This window comes from Mesoplodon densirostris, chromosome 2, assembly GCF_025265405.1.
Source record: "Mesoplodon densirostris isolate mMesDen1 chromosome 2, mMesDen1 primary haplotype, whole genome shotgun sequence".
Classification (NCBI taxonomy): Eukaryota; Metazoa; Chordata; class Mammalia; order Artiodactyla; family Ziphiidae; genus Mesoplodon; species Mesoplodon densirostris.
In genome coordinates, this window is record NC_082662.1 from 49,104,521 (window position 1) to 49,127,756 (window position 23,236).

A 23,236-nucleotide genomic window follows, 5' to 3' on the forward strand; every position below is an offset into this window, starting at 1 on the left:
CTAACAAAGCCCCAGATCTAATGATGTCTCATGATGCCTCCAAGTGCCTTCCTCTCTTAAGTCAATCATTTCCCCTTTGAGAAGCCCATCCCAAGACTTTGTGGCTTGGAATTCTGAAGACTCTGGAATCAGGCAACCTGAATTTGCACCCCAGATCCACCACTTCCTAGCAATGTGACTTCTGGTTCTCTCTCCATCTTCCTGAGCCTCAGTTTCCCCACAAATGAATTGTGGTGATGACTAAAGGGGAATAGGAAACAAAGCACATAAAACTCCTAGTACAGTGTTCGCACATAGTAGCTGCTTAGTGAATGCCATTTCCAGTGCTTTTCTTTCACTGTTCAAAGAGTCTTTGAGGAGATTGAGCAGAACTGAGCTGGGCCCTCCTGCTTACAGACCTGGAGCAGAGCCCAAGGGCATCAGGGGCACCGAGTCACTCTTGCAGCTGCTGCTAGTTTATCAATGTCCAGCTCAGATGCCATTCTCTTAAAGGTCATGGAAAATGGATTCCATCACCTGCCAGGAAAGGCCCTCATAAGCCTGAATCAAAAAGTGAAGGCCCACAATATCTCTTTCTTGGACACGGCGGCAGCTTCCAAATTGGTCTCCTGGCCTTCTGTGCCTCTTACCCACATCCACCAGTTTGCTTCCTGACCATAAGTATGTCATGGCCATACTCAAGCTTCTTCAGTGTTTCCCCATTGCACAGGACAAGATGACATCCCTAAGTATGACCTCCAGAGTTCCCCACGACCTGAACCGCCTTGATACACCCTCCAACAAAACAGGACACAGAGCCTCTGTCTTGGTTCATGCTCTTCTTTAGGCTGGAAAGACACTTCCTCCCCTACATCCAAGTCCAATACCTAGCCCCAAGGCCACCTCACAATGGTGAGTAAAAGGTAAAGGTAAAGTAAAAGGTAAAGGTAAAGTAAAAATGGTGAGTAAAAGGTAAGCCACTGAATGTCAGGACTAAGGAAGAACATGAAGACCATCTTGTTGATGATAACAGCCCACCACTCCTGTGCACCAACAACGTGTGAGGTATTTTGCAACCATTTTTGCATTGACTCTTCCAACAACCCTGAGGAGTCATTTTAAAATCATTTAAGCACTACTATCACTCATCTGCCAGTAGAGAGAATAGAGGCTCAGAAAGAATGCTTAGCTCACTCAGGGTCTCTTAGTCCACCCCAAAGTGCCTAAATCCCTAATTTAACTTTGCAAATTGGTTTCATCCATATATGAATTTCATGAGTGAAAAAAAAAAACCCACGATAATCAGCCATTTAAAAGATAAGATTCCAAAAAATAAAAAAATAAAAAATAAAAAAATAAAAGATAAGATTCCATTTTCATGTTTTTCAAAAAGAATTAAGCTCATCTCATGTGGCTCGAAGGCCCGGACGGCCTCTTAAACAAACAAAAAAATGTACCATGAACTCCGCAGTTTTTCAATGACTTTGGTCCAGACTGGCAGTGATAAAAATGCTCACTTTCTAAAAAGTGTATTTATGTATCACTGTGCATACACACATGGATTTATTTGGTTTTATTCTTTGGATTTATTTGAATTCTACAGCTATTTATTTTGTGACCCCCCCCCCAACTGCTTCCTGCTAGAACAACAATTTACTTTATCAAATTCATACTGGTGCTTTGAAAAGAAAGCCCAGCCGCACACCACAGCGTTGTGCCTGACCTTCGGAGAGTAAACACAGAGGGGTCCTGGAAGGCAACAACTATTAGCTCTTGAAACTCTGTCTCTGCGATGGAGAAAAGGAAGAAAGGGAAACAGGGAATCCATGTTCTGGCTTCGAGATGGCAAGTGCAGTTAGCTGATCTTCTTGGGTTGGGGGCTGGGAGAGAAAAGATATCACGTGGGCCTGAGGCATCTTCATTCCACCGCCTAAACAGTTTGAAATGTGGCCAAGTTGGCTATGAAAAGGAGCTGTGAAGCCAGCAGCATGATATTAATAGTCCACTTTTAAAGTTCCACACGTCGTGATAAACACCGTTAGCTTCACATCTGAGCCCGGTCACAGTCTCTGTGGTGCCAAGGAGCCAAAGCGTTGCTAATAAAAGGAAGGGAACAGACCCTAAGTTCCTTACATTTGTGCTCCGCTCCTAAGGCCCCCAGCTTCTATTTTTACTAGTGTTCACATGATAGGCCTGTAAAACATATGTTCCGAAGGACAATAAAACACATATAAAAGAGCTGTGGAGTCAGACTGAACTCGGTTACTGATCTCAGCTCTGTTCCTTACTACTTGAGCAAGTTACTTTCCATCTCCAAAACCCCCCTCTCATCTGCTCAATGGGAAAAACAAAATCTTGCTTTGGGGTTGCTGGGAGGATATAATAATGTATTCATTCATTCATTCGTTCAACAACTATTTATTGAGTCTTAAATATGCCTACTAAGTACAAGGACTACAAAGATGACACAAGCCCTGCCCTCAGGAAGTTTACAATCTAGTAGGGGAAGACACATATCATGGAATAAAACCAGTACAGGAAGTTGCTTTAGTTGGAAGAAACCAGGCAACAGCACGGGGCAGTGTCAGCACCGAGTCTGGCACACACTGTGGACACTCAAAAAAGCTAAAAGGAAGAAGGAGGGGAAAGTCCCAAAGAGAAGGTTAGGAAAGAAAATCTGTCTGGTCAGTTCCTCTGTACTCTTAACCTGGGAACAATCCAAATCCTTTTCCTTCCTTCCTTGTCCAAGGCTTGGGGAGGGTTTCCGGTTCCAATTATGTGGATGATGACCACAAACAGACAAGAAGTTCGAGCAGAATATGGTCCATTTTATTTTCTTGAAAGGCGTGGAGACAGCATTTAGAAAACCCAGTGGCCTTTTCTGTCTCCCGTACAAACTTGTGGTATGATTGGGGGTGATGCCAGTCAAATCTTGACTTGGCTCCGGGAAAAGAATAACCTCAGATCCCCTTCAGTTGATGGGAAAAGCATGAACATGTCCCCACAATGGGGCAGCCAGTCCTCAAGAGACATAACACCATGCCTTGCCTCTCCACGACAGAGAAGAGGCGTTCTTTTCCAAAACAGGATCTCCATTTCCAACGTGGGCACCATCTTTACTACCAATCACTGCAGTCCCTGATCATTTCATTTTAAGAAAATTCCCAGGGCTAGCCACTGGGAATCAAGGGGTAAGTACATCAAAGTACAGTACCTGCCCTCAAGAGGTACATGGTGTTGTAAGAAAGTCATGAAAACAAGTGCACTAAAATATTTTTAGTGTGAGGACTGATGGATGTATAGAGTACCGTGAGAGCACAAAAGAACACTCTACTAGAGACTAAAGATGGCCCGAATGGGAGACTTAATTTGACCCTTACGTGAGTCGGAGGTTTCTGGGGTCCAGGGGCTAAATACACTCATAAAAACAGTGTAGTTCAGGGATCGCAATAGGCCATCAACAAAACTGATGGCCATTGCCCTCACGAGAATACAATTTTAAGTTTGGCTACAGAGCTGGGAGAGATACACAAGGTACCGAGGAGCCCCACATAAACTGTGGCAAATCTGACAGACCTGCTGCCTGTTCTGTTCTCAGCACTGATGGGGCTACTGGGTTGGAGTCCCAACCTTCCAGTGGCCCAAAGGCCAACAGGAGGAGCAGTCATAACAGCTGACACGTTAAGTCACCCTAAGGTTCAAAGGGATTAAAGTGACTTACCATAGTCCCTGTGTCCACAGTAGTGGTGGACAGGGCTCAAATGCTCTGACTCCTGGGTGCTTTCTAAAGTAAATGAGTCACTTAAAATAGAGGAAAGGAAGCACCTATGAGTTTAATACATTAATTGAAGCCCAGCAAATCTCATGGGCTTTGAAGAAGATGCTTTGTTTGGAACAGTCAAGGCAACAGCACTGGTTCCTGCTCTCTGAACATTCACTGTGCACCACACACAACAGTATTGAATATAATGAAGACTCCGAAGCCAATATTCTGGAATTTAGATTTATCTATAATGAAAGATACATTACAAGCTTTCTGCAAAGCAGAACCAAAATGTATGTACACACACACACACACACACACACACACACACACCCCATCTGGTGATTCTAGACCTCAACTCAAGCATTTCTCCTTCTTTTAATCAAGGATCAATTAACTTCCTAAACCTCCAGGGACCTCTTGGGATGTGTAGGCTGCAGAGGAGGTGAAATACGAACTCACTGACAAACACTTAATGGGCAGAAAATCAAAGCATAAAGAAAAGCCCCTGTGTTGGGTTCAGGCCTTTGAAAGTTCTTGGGCTTCGAAAAAGGAACACTTGGGCAGGTTGGGCGGTTTGGGGGTGGGGTGTAAGAAAACATGGGATAAGTTTCCATGGCCCACCCATTGATAAAGTCATGTGGGAAGTGTTACCAAAGTGACCCAGCCCCAGAGCCCTGCTCCCTCCAGCCACAGCTTCAAGTTTGTGCAAAATTAAACACAGCCTCCTGCTCTCAAAGTGCTTTTTAGAAAGCTCTTGTGAGGGTAGGAAAAGAGTGGGGGTGGGAGAGTGAATGAGAAATTTTTGCACTTTTGCATGACCGAAATCAGACCATCGGGGAGAGATTTTCCCATCGCTCCTATGGACCGTGTCCTTCAAGTACCTTTTCCAGAGTTGTCCAACTTTCTACTTCACCCAAGCTGTAGACACCTTAAAATAAGCCAAGTTCAGCATCTGTGTGAGTGATAATTGAACTAATATCTGCAGAAAGCCTACATATCTGCTCACAAAATAATACTGGATATAGAATCTGTGTGTAGGTATCAAGCACAGTCTAGTTGCTCAAATGGTTCTGTGACAGGAATTTATGCATCATACCTACGGTATAGAGTTCTACCAACTTTACTGTTTTACTCACTTTACAAGTGAAAAATTAAGGCTCAGAAAGTTTAAGCAGCTCATCTGAAATCAAAGCAAGCAAATGGCACCAATTTGGACCAGATGTTAGAAGCATAGATGGACGGCACCGGGCTTCTGATTTCAAGGAGTTTAGAATCTAATTAGGAATTAATGTATTTTCATCACCACAACAGCTCTGAAAAGTTACAGGCCATTATTTTCATTTGTACCCAACAGAAAACTGAAACCAGTAGTTTTGTAACGTGGCCAAGGTTCCCAAGGGAGTCAATTGGTTGCTGGGATTTGAACGCAGGTCTGTCTTTCTTTTGGCTCATGTTTTCTTACTCCATGACCTGACCCTCCCTTTCTTTATAAATGTCTTCCCTGTTAAAATATGACCAACTGATATTTTTTTAAATCACTTAAGGCCAGAATGGTCAACCCAGCTACTACTTAGAGGTTCAAAATACAAATATTTATGTTGCTTGTAAGTGACAAGGTTTCTATTTAAAGTAATTAATTGCTACTTGTCTTAGAAGTGTGCAAACTTTCTTTGGTTTACGATATTTGTCCAGATTTCTAGACTGGCCACAATCCAGATGAGACAAAACTAAGTTTACTATGAAGGCATTTCCCACATTTGAAAGAGGCTGCCATGAAAAACACTTGCTGTTAGCTGGTGTGAACATGCAGTATTCTGGGTCTAGAGGTTCTCTTTGACAAATGCTCAGTTCTTCGGTACTAGAAAGTTCAGGCCCTTTCTTTACAAAAAGAAGCCTGTCAGAACTCAAAGCAACCACATGGTAGAAATGAAGAAAGGAATGGCAGATCCAATCCTGGTCCCTGGGTTTCCTGAGCCCAAGTCCTTGGTCTCAGTTGGATTCCACAAGCATGTATAGACAGTTCCTGAGTATAGTTTCTGGGCACCGTGTGAGGTGCTCAGGACAGAACCTTGAGCACTGTTTTTGAGTTCCTCAACTTTGGAAAAATCTCAGATTCCATGACAAAGAGACACCTGTCTTTAGTCTAATCGTGGGTATGAAAAAGGACTTAGAATGATCTATCTTATTTGAAAGGGCTTAAAATAAACACATTTTATCCTTTAAAATAAATAACATCAGCCACCTTAAAACCCCCAGCTCTGGCTGTTTTGGCTTGTGCAGTTGGATTTTTAAAGGGCTGCCATATCCACCAAAAAAAAAATCAACCAACAGCCCATGATTCATACCTTTTACTGAGAGAATTCCAGACCTCTTTTGTTGCCATTATGTATTTCACAAACGAGATATTTTATTTCTACTACTACACAACTACTAGAGCCTGAAGGACTAACGACTCCCCTGCTCCAGGTAAAACTGGGTCACTTCCCAAGACCTCCTTCCTCTCTTTTGATACCTCTTTTAAAAGGGTGAGAGTAAATTTACATTCATTGGGCACCTATTATGTGCCAGGAGGTTTGGATATATCAACTGATTTAACTCTCCAAACAATACTCTAAATTAATTATCAGTATATAGCCAAAGCAGAGGGTCAGAGATTATAATTTATTTGCCTCAGTGCCCACTATGCTGATAAGAGGTGTAAACAGAGTATGCAGTAGAATACTCTGACTCTAAAGTTCATTCACAGACAGGGCCAGTTAGCCTTTATTCTTAAGTATACATGAACCCTGTCTATGCAGATTATTCACAAAGCTACAAAGCTCCGGAAAGTGTAGGTTGATCTTGAACAAGGATAAAAAAGCAAGGCTCCTCCTTAGATGATGAGATGGATTTGTACAGATCTGGCCACTCTCCTGCCTCAGTCTCCCTTATGACCCAGATGTGTTCATTTGCAATACACTGCCCAGAACTAGTACAAAGCAAGAATCACATGCTTGCAGAGGGTTTTACAGCTCTTACATAAATGATCACCTCTGATCTTCCTGACAACTCTGGGAAGTAATGTTTTTAACATCTGGATTAAAGTACCACTGGCAGACTCTGATTCAAGACCTAAATATAAATATCTTTTCTACAAAGGAGTCACTCAGCCACGTAACCCACTCTGGCAGAGTTACTTTTTCCCAATTTAACCAGGAACTTTGGAGTCAGGCAGACACCTATCACCTGTCATGCTTACTGTGTGACCTCGGGCATGTCAGTTTACCTCTCTTAACTCCACCTGCATCATTGTGCAATAGGCATTTGTGTCATAGTTCCCAACATAAAGAGTGGGCTGGAAGGACTAACTGGGACAATTTATAAAACAACCAGTAATCGCTGGGCTCCATAAATGTTAATTCTCGCTTCTGTATGTGACAGGAAGCCATGGAAAGCTTTTAAGCAGGGATAAGATGTGATCAGAGTTCTGTCAAAAGCCACGGGCCCACCAGCCTCTTCCCCAGTGCAATCTGATCCCACGGGAAAAGCATGCTCATAAAATCCTTTAATTCCAGGGACTTCTTGGGATTGTGTAAACAGTAGGGGCTTCGATAGTGGTTAGCAGGACCTGGCACCCTGACACAGAGAAGAAGTATCACAGCAGGAACCCTGCCCCGTATTCTCAAAGATCACAGGACGCTGAATGGGAGGTAAGTCTATAATAAGGGTGAAAAAACACTTCTTCTTATTTTTCCAACAGTTAAACATACATTTGTCAGCAGTGTGCTCCCATCCAAGCCATGCTATCCAGGTGTACACAAAACACCAGGTTCACGTGGCGGTACAATAAACAATATGGGGACTGGCAGGACATCAGACACCTGGGAGGGCCAAAGTTCGAGATAGTCAAAAGGCAAGACCGGAGCCAGATACAGTGCCAAAAATGAAGAGCTGAAGCATTACTGGAGGCCTTACAAGGACAAAGTCATGCTGGTAGGAAATCCAAGGCCATCAGGGTATTCCAAGTTAACCCATCAGGCTACACGGTCCTACCAAGTTCTAGGTTGAAGGTGACACATTGGCAGTGCATGGGCGAACCTGGCCTGCAGAGATGTTCCGCTTGGCCCACCCAGTGTTTAAGGTTTTTAAAATTCGTTGTCAACATTTAATGACAAGAGGTCTCAAAGAACATTCAGATTTCAGCTTCCTAAGCCAGCTCTACCACCCCGTGGCAATCAATGCAGGCAGTGGTAACTGGCTGCACAGATTCTCCAGGGCACCGCCATGTCCTACTGTGTCCCTGACACCAAGGCTGTGTCTCCGTTCTATTCCCATTGAGCTTGTACTGTCAATCTTCCTATGCCTGGTCTACTTCAGTCATTTATGTTAACTACCTGGGCCCTGGAGACGTTTGGCTTTTCCATTCCTACTCTAGAGAACATAAAATCCTTGGCTGAAGCCATAAAAATAGAAATAACGAACTCTTGATTCAACAATGTCCTCCATGATAAGTAATGGCTACATTAGACATGTATGGATGAGTATGTATATGTGCATCTGTCTTAAACTTAACCAAAGACTGTGCCTCCTATCAACGTTTTCAGATCCAAAACTTGTGTCAAGTCATCACTGCAAGGCAGTTAATAACATTTGCCTTTCAGACATGAGGAAACTGAGGCTCAGAAGCTATGTGACTTGCCAAAGATCTCACAGTTAGTAAAATGAATGAGGGTTGCTCTTGAACTGTTGGTGGGAATGTAGATTGATACAGCTACTATGGAGAACAGTATGGAGGTTCCTTAAAAAACTAAAAATAGAACTACCATACGATCCAGCAATCCCACTACTGGGCATATACCCTGAGAAAACCATAATTCAAAAAGAGTCATGTATCACAATGTTCATTGCAGCTCTATTTACAATAGCCAGGACATGGAAGCAACCTAAGTGTCCATCAACAGATGAATGGATAAAGAAGATGTGGCATATATATACAATGGAATATTACTCAGCCATAAAAAGAAACGAAACTGAGTTATTTGTAGTGAGGTGGATGGACCTAGAGTGAAATAAGTCAGAAAAAGAAAAACAAATATCGTATGCTAACACATATATATGGAATCTAAAAAAAAAAAAAAAAAAGGTTCTGAAGAACCTAGGGGCAGGACAGGAATAATGACGCAGACGTAGAGAATGGACTTGAGGACACGGGGACGGGGAACGGTAAGCTGGGACGAAGTGAGAGAGTGGCGTGGACATATATACACTACCAAATGTAAAATAGATAGCTAGTGGATAGCAGCCGCATGGCACAGGGAGATCAGCTCAGTGCTTTGTGACCACCTAGAGGGGTAGAATAGGGAGGGTGGGAGGGAGACGCAAGAGGGAGGAGATACGGGGATATATGTATATGTATAGCTGATTCACTTTGCTATAAAGCAGAAACTAACACAACATTGTAAAGCAATTATACTCCAACAAAGATGTTTAAAAAAAAAAAATGAATGAGGGCTGGAAGCCAAGGCTTGTTGAACTACAAAGGCCTTAGCAAGTTTATTCCATGAGGCTGGTGGTAGGGCCAGAATGAATCTGCCTTACTGGCCAGTTAAACAATGTGGACGTGTTAATAAATTACATGGTTATACTTCAGGAGAAAGAAGTGGACCCAACGTATACACGTCTATGTGATACTAAGTAAAGGTATCCGAGTGTTCTATTTTTTAAGGCAATAGTATTAAAATGAAAACAAAGCCTCTTTCTGATAGAAGCTCATTCATTCTAAAAAGTCAAAGCCAAGTGAGAAGGAATTTACAAATTAAAATCCATCAGATAATTGTTGGTATTACAAACCTTACTCTAGTGGAGTCAGGAACATTTCAGTTATATGCTGGTAAAATTTTGGAACTACAAGAGATCTGAGGTGTCATTTATTCCATTTACTTGATGGGAAGGCTGAGACCCACCACCCCCTAGCACTGTAATGAATCTTTTCTGGTAAGTCTCCTCACTAGCTGACAGTCTCTTCAGAAAAGGGTCCATATTTTATTCATCTCTGTATCCCCAGCACAAAGAATAATTCCTGGCACTTAGTGGGTGCTCAACGCATGGGTACTGAATAATTGTATAGGAAACAGACTAAAATTCCGAGGATATGGCTCCGCCCCCAATACACTCTATGACCCCCCCTTAGATTCTCCCCAACACCTCCCCCTGTTTCTGAATTTAATCTAATCTCTCTCATATCCCCAAATCCCGTTTTTTTTTAACACAATCTCCCAAAGCAACACAGTACCACATACCCTCACAAAGAGCAGACAATTGCACCAGGAGTAAATTATGGAGAACCCAACCAGCTTCAAGTCTCAGATGAGTGGTTGAACTGGATGATCTTTAAGACACTTAATCTTCAGAGTTCCCCAGACATTTAGGTAGTGAAACTATCAGAAAATACTTGGAAGGGGTAAACTGAGGAGGCTGCTGCTCAGTGATTCATTGCCACACCCACCCTACCTCACAGGCCAGGGGCTAAAGGATCATTTTCAGCACACCCTGACCTAACCCATTTGCTGTGACCCTCTTGGGAATCTCTGCCATGAAGAAAGTTCCCAGTAAGAGGAAGAGCACAGATTTCAAGAAAGCAACAGACCTGGAGTTGAAAACCAGGTTTGCCACTTATCATGTAGGCAATCTTCAGCAAATTGCTTAACTTTTCTGAGCCCCAACTGTAAAAAGAGGACGCCAAGAGCCACTCTGAAGAGCTGTGAGGATGAAATACCATATGGTAGGTATTTAACAAAGGTTCGTTCCCTGCACTCCCAGTCTGAAAATCGACTCTCCGCCTGTTTCCATGCCAATCAACCGGCTTGACTAGTTTCCTCAAGAAGGTCGCCTGACCAACCTGGACACGGCTGTGTCAGCTCAGACAAGGACTGTCACTCGAGCTGCACAAGACTGGAGCAATTCCAGTGCGTGGTGGAGAAGACAGCCCTCACCCCAGGAGCAGGCTCCCCACTCCCAGCCCTGTCAATGTTCCTTTTGTAAAACACAGAAACCTTCTTCAAATCTGACAGCTGCCACCTGCACAAATAATTCGGGGATGTAATTTTGTAACTGAATACAAGCCCTGAAAGCTGAAAAGTTTGAAGTCCAAAATAATCCCTTTGACCTTCTGCCTAAATACTCACTAATCACTTTTTAATTTGTAGTTTATTTCCTCTCTCTGTGCTGTCCTTCTAGGCTATATTTTCATTTTAGACATATCCCGGGAGTGAATGGCATTACAGAACACCTGATTAAAGTACAAGTCAAAGTCCTCTCCCAGACATCTGAGGCTTGGTGCATGCCCCACTGAGTTCTCCAAATTGCAATGGGTAGCAAGAAAGTGAAGGAGAAAAAGCCTGCTTTGATGGAGGAAACTCCTCACTGAGAGAATTATAAGCTACAAAAATTAATAAGAAGTGGTCCCTGCCCTCTAAGAAGGCATACTCTGGGGACAACTGCCCATGACGCCACATGACGGGAACTTCCACGGAGGCATTTCTAAAATATTCAGGGAGCGTGGAAGATGCCCTTTAGCACATGACTCAGCAGCCAATAGGTATGCAATACCGGTTGCTCAATAAATGCATTTCAAAGATTCCTTGCTGTTATTTGAATGCTAATGACGTATTTAAAGCAATACAAAAAAACAAAAAGAAAGATCCAGAACTGGGAAGTCTCCCCCACCCCCAAAAAACTGCTTCAGGGTTTCACCCTCATCCCCTACCCACCTCTTACTCTTGAGGCAAAATGAGAAAAGTAGTTTGAGGGAGCCTATCTAATTCCCAAACCACAGATGTTGAAAGATGCTAAAAAGGAAAAACTGAGAGGTAGAAATGTTATTCAATCCAGAATAAATTTCTTCCTTGGAGGAAAAGGGTTTCTAACTTAATAATCACTAGGATCGCTATAAATTATAGTAAGTTGAAGGCAGATAGATATATTGGGGTCATTCTACTTTGTGTCTGTTCTAATAAATTAGCCAACCTTTCACCTACTGAGCAAGAAAGAGCCTCAAGTAGTCTGAGCTGGGTCAGCTCAGCCAAAATTCTGGAAGGAAAATGATCTCCACACTAGTTTTTGATTCAGTGAAGTAATGCCTGGTAGCAATAAGATAGCACAAGTGAGTCTGGCAAATTTAGTCAAAGTTTCTCTAGCCAAGGCCACCTTAAAAACAAACACTAACCAATGGTAACTGATAATAAAAACTTGTATTCATCAGCATTAACTCTGCTGATAACTAACTATATCATTGTACTTTTGCTCTCTTGGGCTCTATTTCTTCATGTGCAAAATGAAAGAGGTGGTCTTAACAGGTGTCTTATGAACCTTCCAAAGTTTTCACCTTTATCCAAGGAGTGCAGGGCATCTTCTGAACAAACTGAAGGCTTTCTTTCCATGGCATCTTTACAGAGCAGATGGGCATCACCTCCTGCCCACTATCCCAGCTGGGGTAACTGTGGAGCAGGCTACTTTAAGTCTGTGAAGGTAGCCTGGTCAAGCAAAGCCTTCCAGGGTTCAAAGATGCTCATTTATAAAGAATAGCCCCAGAAAACATCCCCAAATCTGCAAACCTTCAGATACAAACCAAATTCATGAATGGCAGCTCTTGGCTCAAAGAAGTAGGAATCTATCAGCAATACTGCCGTGTGGGTTAGAGGCAGGGGGGAATTAGCATCAGTTACTCCTGCACACTGGATACTCTTCTAGGCACTTTGAGCTGGCTCTCATTTACCCCTCCCAATAATCCTTTCCAGTAAGCAGTACCAGCTCGATTTTGCAAAGGCCAGAACGGGAGATGAGAAATAAGGTCACAGAGCAGCAGAGCAGAAACGCTGCCGGGTCAGGCTGGCTTTGCACAGTGCCCTGCGGCCATCACATTTCCTACATTTAGGTGCCTTTGACTGGACCTCAGAAGGGGTACTTCTCATAAATGGGTCAGCCCTCCCGAGATAGAAAGCCTTGTGCTCTGGGGCCGCCCTTGGTGGCTCTGGCAGAGGGCCCCGCCCCTTCCCCACCAGGATCAGGGAAACAAAATGTGCTCATCCAGATGCACGTGGGAGAGCGGGCTGCAGGGAAGAACTCCTAGGTGGTTTGCTATAGGAGCCCTATTGTTCCAGAGGGAAACTCTTTTGCCAGAACTCTCCAGGAAGCCACTGCTCCATGATGCATTTTTCAGCTGTGGAGAGAAAAGGGTAGTTCCTGGGATGTTTCTTCCATGGTTCTGGAAGCCAGGCCCTTAATCCTTGCAAAGCAGCAAGGAGCCAGCTTCTCTCAGAGGGACAGAACGTCTAGAGCCCTTCTTCCAAATAAAAACTCCTCAACATCCCCTTTGCAACCTCTCAAAGTCAATGAATCAGGAAAAGGGGGAGGAGAAGGTACTGAAGCCCAGGGAGGGGGCTTTGAGGCCTTCCCTGCAGCCCTCCCCTCCTCATGACCCTGCCCACCTGACCTCTCTATTGCAGTAAATTACAAAGCCCGCACTGTTCTCTCTGCCTATCCTCTCCTGCCTGTCCACCCGCATCACCACCCCCGACACACACATATACTTTCTTAAAAGGGCGAAATGCCAAATAACATTATTCTCCTTCACCATAGTATCGCCATGAGAGCCGCCTGGTATGTCTGCCTGAAAAATGGAAGGTTTTCATGGAAATCTCAGCCTCCACTACAGCTCTCCCTTTGTGGAAATAGACTCGGAAAAAAATGGAAGGAGGCCCCAGTGGAACCTAATTGGGCAGACAAGAGCAGAGGGCAAGGCCCCTGGAATTGCTCAAAGGCCCCAGGCATGCCTGACTGTGCCTTTGGCAGCCAGTCAGAGGCCTTCGCACTCCTGCAAAGCCACCTTCTGCGGCCCCGCTCGGTCCCTCTGCACAGCATGGCTCTCTGTGATGGCAGCCTCACCCCTGAGCAGGGACCCTATTATGTAATCTGAGGAGGGAGGGGAACACTTACAGGACATATATTACCCAGGGATGCAAACAAGTATTCCCGCGCAGGATGTGAGTCTCAGAAAAACTCTTACACTGCCCAGATGCATCAACTGAGCACCAGGAAAAATTAAAAAGGGTCTTCCAGCTTTGGTTTGGTTCGGTGGCAGTTTGGAGCGAGCAGACCCAGGTACGAGTCCCTCCCCTCTCCACCAGGTGTAGTGGTGTGACCCTGGACTAGTGAGTTCTCAGGACCTCCACGTCCTCATTGGCAAAACATGTCATGAGTTTGGAAGGGCTGCTGTGAGGATTTCCTGAGATGGTGTGTCACTCAGCCCAGCTCTAGCAGATGCGCCCTTAACGTTTCTTCCTTCCCCTGCAAGCGCACCAAGGGGAGGGGGACAGATTCCTAAGGATAGGACAGGATCCATGAGAAATCATCTCTCCTATCATGCACCAAGGACTGCTGAAAGCAGAGCTGCATATATGGGCTCCAGCCTGTCCATCAAGATGACAGAATGGGTCTTGGGGAATTAATTATTCAACAAACTCACCCTTCACAAATCCCATCCAAAGGAATGGTTTGATGCCTTTTAGTACACTGACTATACAAAATACTGAAAGAGCAGTGCGCTTCAAAAGCCTCACAAAAACCCAGGCCAGGGTTTGGCAGGAGTTCCTCAGCCACTGGGTTTTTCTGTGTGTGGTTTATAATAACATGCAAACCTGATGCCAGGTCCTAATCTATTAAGGGACTGCCAATTAGCAGGAGGCTTAGAGCTGCAGGTTTGAGCACTGGGGAGGAGGTCTAATTAGGCTTGCAAATCATTTCTATCCATCGCCCCTCTCCATCTGACCCAGGCTATACTGGCCAATTGTTCTGCATATAGCCTTTCTGTATTCCTTTGCACACAGCTCTTTGTGTGTGTGTTTGTTTTAAGGTTCCAGGCCTGAAGGCCAGTGCTTATTTTCATGTCTGTCTTTAAGGGTGACATGGGGGATCGAACAATGTTATCCTCTGGATACTGACTCTCAGATCTGGCCAATCATCCAAACCATCAGGGGCACTTATTAAAAAACACATTCCAGGCACTGCCCAGAACCCACTCAATAACTCAATCAGAAGTTCTGCGGTGAGGGCCTGAGAATTCTCCTTTTATAGTAAGATCTTGAGATGACTCTATCCCAAGGCGATCTGGGAATCACTACTCTAAAAAGTAAAGACCATTTCATGTTTGAATTCAAGGGGTTTTACAATGGAATTTTTATATGCATACACCAAATAAACAAAATTTTAAAGCATATTGAATATCAAAGGTTTACTGAGCGTCTAGTTTGTGCTGGGACTGGCAAATACTGAGATGAATAAAACAGGGCTCCTGCCCTCAAAGAGCTCCCTATTTAGGGGGCTGGTAACATTCCCATAGCAACCCCGTCTTTCCTACTACGGCTCCACACCTGCAAGCCTCCTCTCACTTTCTCTTCTGCCTCGATGTGAACCTAGCTTTCTAATGTTTTTGCCAAAACAGCTCTGAAAAAGAAACAGAATGATTTCAGACACCAAACATCAGAGGCCTATCTTAGAAGGGGAGAAAAAAAACCTACGAAACATATGGTTTCAAGATACAGGAGAAAATATGTGGTTTAGGACTGCCTGGTCTGAGATAGAAGCAGAGTGGGGAGTAACATTAGGGGGCCTCTGTGCAGCAGAATAAGCCCAGGGCTGGGTCTTGGAGCCCAACATTGGATTCTTCGGTGACTTCAGAAAGTCCCTTTTCCTCGCCAAGCCCCCTTATCTATTAAAGAGAGGAGCCTGCACTACTCAGTTATATCCCAGAGCATATTTGGCACAAACTGTTCTCCCTGGAGACTTCATCAGAGTTTACTTTTGAGTTTCAACAGGGAGATGTACAACCTAGAAGAATCACATTTCTCCAGAGCCCTTGCTAAGAAAAGCTAGCCTAAATGGTCTCTAACCAGCTCCAAAATTATGTTTTGACGGTATGGCTTTCCAACAAGACTGATTTCCTAGCCAGCAGGAATGGTGTTTCTTATTCATCCTCTACACATTGCTGGGTGTACAGCAGACACTCAAAATAAAGAAATACGTGTGGGGTAGACAGTATGGCCAAGTTGTGTTTGAGAAAGAGCACCCTGGTGGCCATGGGAAGAGGGACTGGAGAACAGGACTTTACATCTAAAGCTCCCTGCTCACTGACACGTGACAAGCATCTTCCCAAGGAAAAACCTTCTGCATTCTCTAGACACATCCCCATCTGCCCTGAATAAGATGTATGAAAGCCTCTCACAGCCTGGACGCCAAGCTAGGTCCCAGACAGCACAACTCAAATAAACACTGCCTGCTCTCCAAGAGAGGCTGGGGCTGTTCCCCTCCTTGCTTCCTACACCTCTCTGAAATTCATTGACAGTCTCAGACTCTCTCAGGTTATCTTAACGCACAGCACTATTCAAAAGCATTACTAGGTGTAGACAAGAAGTATGAGTCTAAAGGGGGTGGCAATCCATCTGTTGGCTACTGAAGCACATGGCAAAGAGTAGCATGGTATAGCTCCACGTGTGTGTATTCTGGAGTCAGACACACCTGGGTCCTGTCTCCACCTTAAACATGCCAGTTCACTTCTCATAGGGCTATGACACAAAAAAGATACTGTGTGAGAAAATGTTTCATACAATGCCTAGCACACTGAAATGCTCGATTGGTGTTACTGCTATAATGAATATGGGATGGTGTGTCTTCTGTACGAAGGAGAGGGACAAGTGTTATCTTGGCCAATAAAGAAATCTACTATGTACTTCACAAAGAGTTACTGAATATGTATCATGAACGTCACCAAGCCTTTGGGTTTTTTATGAGATGGGAGTGGGTGACTGACAATACAGACTATCAAGAAAAGCACGGGCTTTGGGGATTAAATGGATTTGCTTTTGAAGTTTGGATCTGCCTCTTTTTAGTCCTGTGACATTGGGTAAGCTGCTAACCTCTCCAGGCCATCTGTAGCATGGGGCCAGTGGAGGGGTTACTATGAAGTTTAGAGGTACAGTACCCTATACAGAGTGCACTCAATTCATGAAGCTATGGTTATGGCTCATGGTTTCCCCATAAAATACATCAGAATGAAGAAAGATGACTAGGGTAGCCCTATGTCCCCACGTGGCAGTTCTTCCTTTCCTTTAAAGCAAGCAAGGGCATCAGTATATGTAGCGTTTCCTAAAATTCCAACGTCTTTTCAATGTTTGATTATTTCCAGCTAAAGGAAAATAACTAGGGATTTTCTCAGCACTTCATGTTGGTTTGAATGGAATGTCACTTGGATCTTCCTTAGTTCACGTCACACTATGGAGACTATGTGTTCACTTTCTTTTCATTCATTTTTGTCCAATAGATATTTATTATGCACCTACAATGAACAAAGCACACATGTAAGAGCAACTGGGGAGATGCAGTGATCATAGTCAAATAGTTTTCTTTTTTAATTCATGTGAGGAAATTAAGAAGAGTAGTGACTTGCCCAAGTGCACTCAGTGACAAAGAGACACAAGTACAGGTATCCATGAGCTGTACAACTGCACCAGGACTGGCTACATTAGCCGGTTATTGTTATGCTGGTTCTAGCCTTCCCTGGGGCCTAATGGTGTGTGTGTGTGTGTGTGTGTGTGTGTGTACATATACATACATATATATATATATATATATATATATGGGGTATGAGTATGTGTGTGTGCAAGTGTGTGTGTGTACGTGTGAATGTTTGTGTGTGGCTTGCCATAATCACTAATGCAGGAGAAGGAAAATGAAGAACTAAAAGGAATCTACAAAAAAGATAGACAAACAAGATAAAAATTGGTGACCAATATCTAATATTGATTGGTTTTGTTATAAAGTGTGATCCAGTTGCCAGGGAATTGATGGGATGCTATAAAGCCTACAGGTCACTGTATTATAAATACCAGTACTTATCTGGTACTTTCAGATAAGAATGGAAGAGTTGGGCCTCCCTGGTGGCGCAGTGGTTGAGAGTCCGCCTGCCGATGCAGGGGATACGGGTTCGTGCCCCGGTCTGGGAGGATCCCATATGCCGCGGAGTGGCTGGGCCCGTGAGCCATGGCCGCTGGGCCTGCGCATCCGGAGCCTGTGCTCCGCAACGGGAGAGGCCACAACAGTGAGAGGCCCACATACCGCAAAAAGAAAAAAAAAAAAAAAAGAATGGAAGAGTCTGTGCAACAGGCTTAGCAAATGCTTTAGAGCAATAAAACATTTTAACTAAGCATAGTGTGCTGTACTTAACTTCATTTTTAAATAACATGATTTACACAGGTTTCAAATAGTCAAACTCAGTTAAATTTAGCAGTTAATAACCATCAAACATTGTCTCATGCTAATTAAATTCAGATCAAAGAATTTTTTTTCCCTTGGTTCATGGTATTTTCAAGTCATGGGGAGAAGACAGGATGTGACGATAATGCATCATTCTAGATCCACTCAGGCCAAAATTAAAATCTCCAGTTACTTGGATTGGGTCTCAATTTCCTCATATATAAATGGGGGGTGTTAAGGATTGAATTATGCCCCACCTCAAAAATTTCATATATTGGAGTTCTAACCCCCAGGACCTCCGAGTATGACCTTATTTGGAAGTGGGGTCTTTACAGTAGTAATCGAATTACAGTGATGACATTAGGGTCGTTCCTAATCCAATATGGCTGGTGACCTGCTGCAAAGGGGATATTTGGACAGAGAGACACGCATACAGGGCAGACAGGGAGAACGCCATAAGAACATGAAGACGGCCATCTAAAAGCCAAAGAGAGTGGTCAGGAACAGATCCTTGCCCCACAGCCCACAGGAGGAATCGCCCTGCATCACCTTGACTTCAGGCTTCTATCTCCATAGCTCTGAGACAATACATTTCTGCTCTTTAAGCTATCCAGTCTATGGTACTGGCACAGCCATCCAAGAAAAACAGGGGCAATAGTACCATTCCCAGGGTGAAGAGAAGAGAAAGGGAGTGAAAGAGAAATCTATGTGTGATTGAAGGGTGATGCTTAATTCTGAATGATCATAAAGGGTCATACGGTCAAGCAAAGACAAAATAATTTTCATTATGGTGACTATTAGCAACACAGAAAATTGTATGTAGGACTTCCCTGGTGGCACAGTGGTTAAGAATCTGCCTGCCAACGCAGGGGACACGGGTTCGAGCCCTGGTCTGGGAAGATCCCACATGCCACGGAGCAACTAAGCCCATGCGCCACGACTACTGAGCCTGCGCTCTAGAGCCTGCAAGCCACAACTACTGAGCCCGCGTGCCGCTACTACTGAAGCCCACACACCTAGAGCCCATGCTCTGCAACAAGAGAAGCCACGACAATGAGAAGCCCACACACAACAACGAAGAGTAGCCCCCACTCACCACAACTAGAGAAAAGCCGGCGCGCAGCAATGAAGACCCAGTGCAGTCAAAAACAAATAATTAATTAAATAAATAAAATATTTAAAAATAGAAAATTGTATGTAGGACTTCCCTGATGGCGCAGTGGTTAAGAATCCTCCTGCCAATGCAGGGGACACAGGTTTGAGCCCTGATCCGGGAAGATTCCCACATGCTGCAGAGCAACTAAGCCCGTGCACCACAACTACTGAGCCTGTGCTCTACAGCCAACGAGGCACAACGACTGAGTCTGCATGCCACAACTACTGAGCCCACGTGCCCAGAGCCTGTGCTGCACCACAAGAGAAGCCACTGCAGTGAGAAGCCCATGCACCGCAACGAAGAGTAGCCCCCGCTCACCGCAAGTAGAGAAAAGCCGGCGCGCAGCAATGAAGACCCAGTGCAGTCAAAAAAAAAAAAAAAAGAAAGAAAGAAATAGAGAAGGAAAAATAGAAGGTCCCTGCCTCAGATTTCACTGTCAAGGTTCCACATAAATCCTCACTTATTTTCTATACCTCTCCAAATATACATAGGAATACAGTATTTTCCCCAAATTTTAATCTACCATACAAATATACTCTAATTCAAAGAGCAAGAGAGAAAAACAAAAAACAAAGAGCAAGAGAAAGCTATGTGTGTGGTCTGGTATCTGTAAACACACCAGAAAGTTTTCTTCTAAATGTTGTTCAATCAACCAATCAGACATTGTCACTTCTCTGATTAAGTCCTGTCATCAAAAACACCACCTTCAGTGGGAATCAAGACATCCCTACATCTGATGACAACATCCAACTAATATTAGGGGAAGCTGTATGCAGATCCAAGGCCCTGGCACCTCTGAATTCAAGAATGTTTGCATTGGTTGATCAAGCCTATGTCTGTAAAACTACTGTGTAGGAACAATCAATAGTAAACTGGCACATAAATAACGCTACAAGGCAGAGACTGAGTAAGCTTGGATTCTTGACTCTTGGAAGACACGAACACATGGGCTACATGATCGATACACATTTGGGGCACAGAGCAAACATTTAAGATCACTAATACATGAAAGGTTGTCCCTTTTTGCCTCTCACTGTTGCGGCCTCTCCCGTTGCGGAGCACAGGCTCCGGACGCGCATGCTCAGCGGCCATGGCTCACGGGCCCAGCTGCTCCGCGGCATGTGGGATCTTCCCGGACCGGGGCACGAACCTGTGTCCCCCGCATCGGCAGGCAGACTCTCAACCACTGCGCCACCAGGGAAGCCCAGGTTGTCCCTTTTTGCCTCACATCTTTGAGCCCTTTCTGTTCCAGAAAAATCAGTTTTCCAAATGTACAACCCAAAGCCACCACGCTTCTTCTCCGGTGATGGGTTCCAGCTCCCAGGCTCTCCAGCGTAAGTTCTCTTGCCAGTGGTTCTGCCAAACCCACCCTTTTCCTTCTGTTGTTCCTACTCCTGTGTTTCCACTCCCCTCGCTCCGTCTCACCAAGCATTTGACAGGAAGTGGGTCTTTTCTGGTCATGGAAGTTTGTGCTTAATAGGTGAAGTTTAGATATATCAAAATGAAGAACAGGGAATTCCCTGGTGGTCCAGTGGTGATGACTCGGTTCACTGCCAGGGCCCAGGTTCAATCCCAGGTCAGGAACTAAGATCCCACAAGCCGCATGGCCAGAAAAAAGAAAAAGGAACAGGAAAAAGAAAAAAATAATAAAAGAACAGGAAAAAATAAATGAAGAATAGAATCCATCAGAATTTAAATTATTTTCTCTTCCTTAAGCTCCATCACTGAGCCTTCCCCCGTGCTTACAGCCCTTCTCTACCTGAACTGGACTCCTTCCGTTGGTCAGTGTGCTGCTGTTTAGAATATCTGTAAAGGTGAGTATTAGAAGTTTCACTTCAGGGAAGGTCAAATGTAAAATCCTGTGTGCATGATGGAGGACAGGAAAGTCATGTGTGCGTGAACACATTGGGAAGTCCTTCAAGTTTTGGTTCACTAAATGTTGAGCTCCTTGAGCAGGAATTGTGTTGTTTAACTTGATAGCTCCATCAAGCTAGCACGTAGCAGGTCATCAGTAAATATTGCCATTAAGTGAGCGAATGAATGAATTCATGAATGTGGTTGCTTTGGGTCTTGAAAGAAAACCACTGGTCTTCAGGTCAGGCATCTTGCTAGAATGGGAACGTCCACATGTACCTTGGAGGCTCATTTTCCTTTTCTACTCGAAGACATACCATGTTGTTAAGTCCACATTTTAGAGGCATGCCGATGAAGCAGACAGAGGAAAGATAACAGCTTCCGAAACCAACTTTCGAGGCTTTGGAAAGAAAGTCTCACTGTATGGAGAAACTTTATACTTCCTCCCATCGGTCGCATAGTGCCTCCTCTCCTCAGCGAGTCCCAGGGCACTTTTCCAATCCCACACTGCTCTGTGCTGAAGCCAAAGCCCAGTTTCCTGCTTCAAAAGGCCCTTTGTTTGGACTCTATTTCCAAATCAGCGCATCCTGAGTTTGAACCATCTTGCTTTTGAGAACTCTGATGCCTTGGCAGCAGAAGCCTTTGCCAGCAGGTCTGTGGTCCTCACAGCTTTCAAAATCCTCAATGTGAGGGTATGTCTATAGTTAAAAACTCTTTTCATGAGAGGAGGGGCAGAGACAGTATTATTTTAAGAGTTGCAAAAACAACTGCAAATTGACTCTTTAGTCTTTAATTGCTACTAGAAGACTGAGAACTTCTTGTTCCATTGCATTCAATTAAGATGACAGTTTTAGGGCTTCCCTGGTGGCGCAGTGGTTTGGAGTACGCCTGCCGATGCAGGGGACGCGGGTTCGTGCGCGGTTCGGGAGGATCCCGCATGCCGCAGAGCGGCTGGGCCCGTGAGCCATGGCCGCTGGGCCTGCGCATCCGGAGCCTGTGCTCCGCAACGGAAGAGGCTGCAGCAGTGAGAGGCCCGTGTACCGCAAAAAAAAGAAAAAAAAAAAAAAAAAAAAGACAGTTTTAATGAACTTTAAATGATATTGGTTCACAGGCTCTGCTCAATCTCTTGGGCAAGTTTTGCCTCAGAACACCGGAATGTATTAAAGACAAATTTCCAACATGTTCTCTCCAAATTGGAAAACACCTTCCTTCAGCAAGCGCAGACAGAAAGGTAGCTACATCTGTACAGCTGCTTGATGATTCCCTGGAAGGACTCCAAAGTTACTTTTGGCAGATCAGGTAAACTGCATCTAATCCATACTCTGTACACTGCACATCCTATCAATCCAGGTAGCACTCTCTCTTATGCCTCGTGAAGCTTGCCAACTGTGACAGAAAACAGTTTCTAAACAAAAAGGTTTTAGAGAGTAGGGTAGAGATTAGTGTGGAAGAGCCTACTGTCTGCATCTCCCAATCTTGGGATACTCTGTCAGATAGGAACTGTTGTCCTTATTTTACAGATGAGGAAACTGAAGTTCAGAAAGGTTACAACCCTGGCCTCGGGTTGTAAGCTAGCAAATGGTGGAGCCAAGATTTGAGTCCAGAACTGTCCCCCAGGACACATCCTCTTTCCATTGTGCCATATGGCCTCTGAAAGTTTAAAACTTTCTAACTCTTGAGCTTAAACTGTGGGAACTTCTTAGGGTGAATCTCTTTATCTCTCCTCTTATGTCGCAACCCTGTACAGGATTCAGCAATTCAACACGGATCAAGACATCTAACTGTGAAGCAGTGTCCTAAGTGTGGAGTCTTTTATATTTGATGACCTCAGCAGAGCTTAAAGATCATCTAACGCAACTGCCCCATTATTTAGGGAAGGAAAGTTAACCCAACAGAAAGTAAGTGGTTGAAGGTCGCTACCTAGTGTCACAGCTGGAAGGACTTGAAATGAGGAGGTGAAAGTTCCCCAGGGTTGGGGTAGTGAGGGTACGGGATGAGCAGAAACCAGACTAGAGATGAATAGTCTTTCCCATAGGCAGAGAAGAAGGGGAGGGTGCTCTGAAGAGCAAAGGCATGATCCAAGGCCAGAAGGCAGACATCTGTGGGGTGTGTCCAGGAAACAACCAGTATGGATGAAGGTGGATGCCAATGAGAAGAACTGTGTATTCAAAATAAGGCTGGCAGGAACTACAAACTGT

At 44.3% G+C, this 23,236-nt stretch overlaps 1 protein-coding gene across 1 annotated transcript in view; it reads right to left on the bottom strand.

Moving 5' to 3' along the window:
• The window catches only part of PLPP3 (phospholipid phosphatase 3), an 86,111-nt gene that overhangs the window by 42,019 nt on the left and 20,856 nt on the right, over positions 1-23,236 (bottom strand). The gene's annotated exons all lie outside the window — the stretch shown is intronic.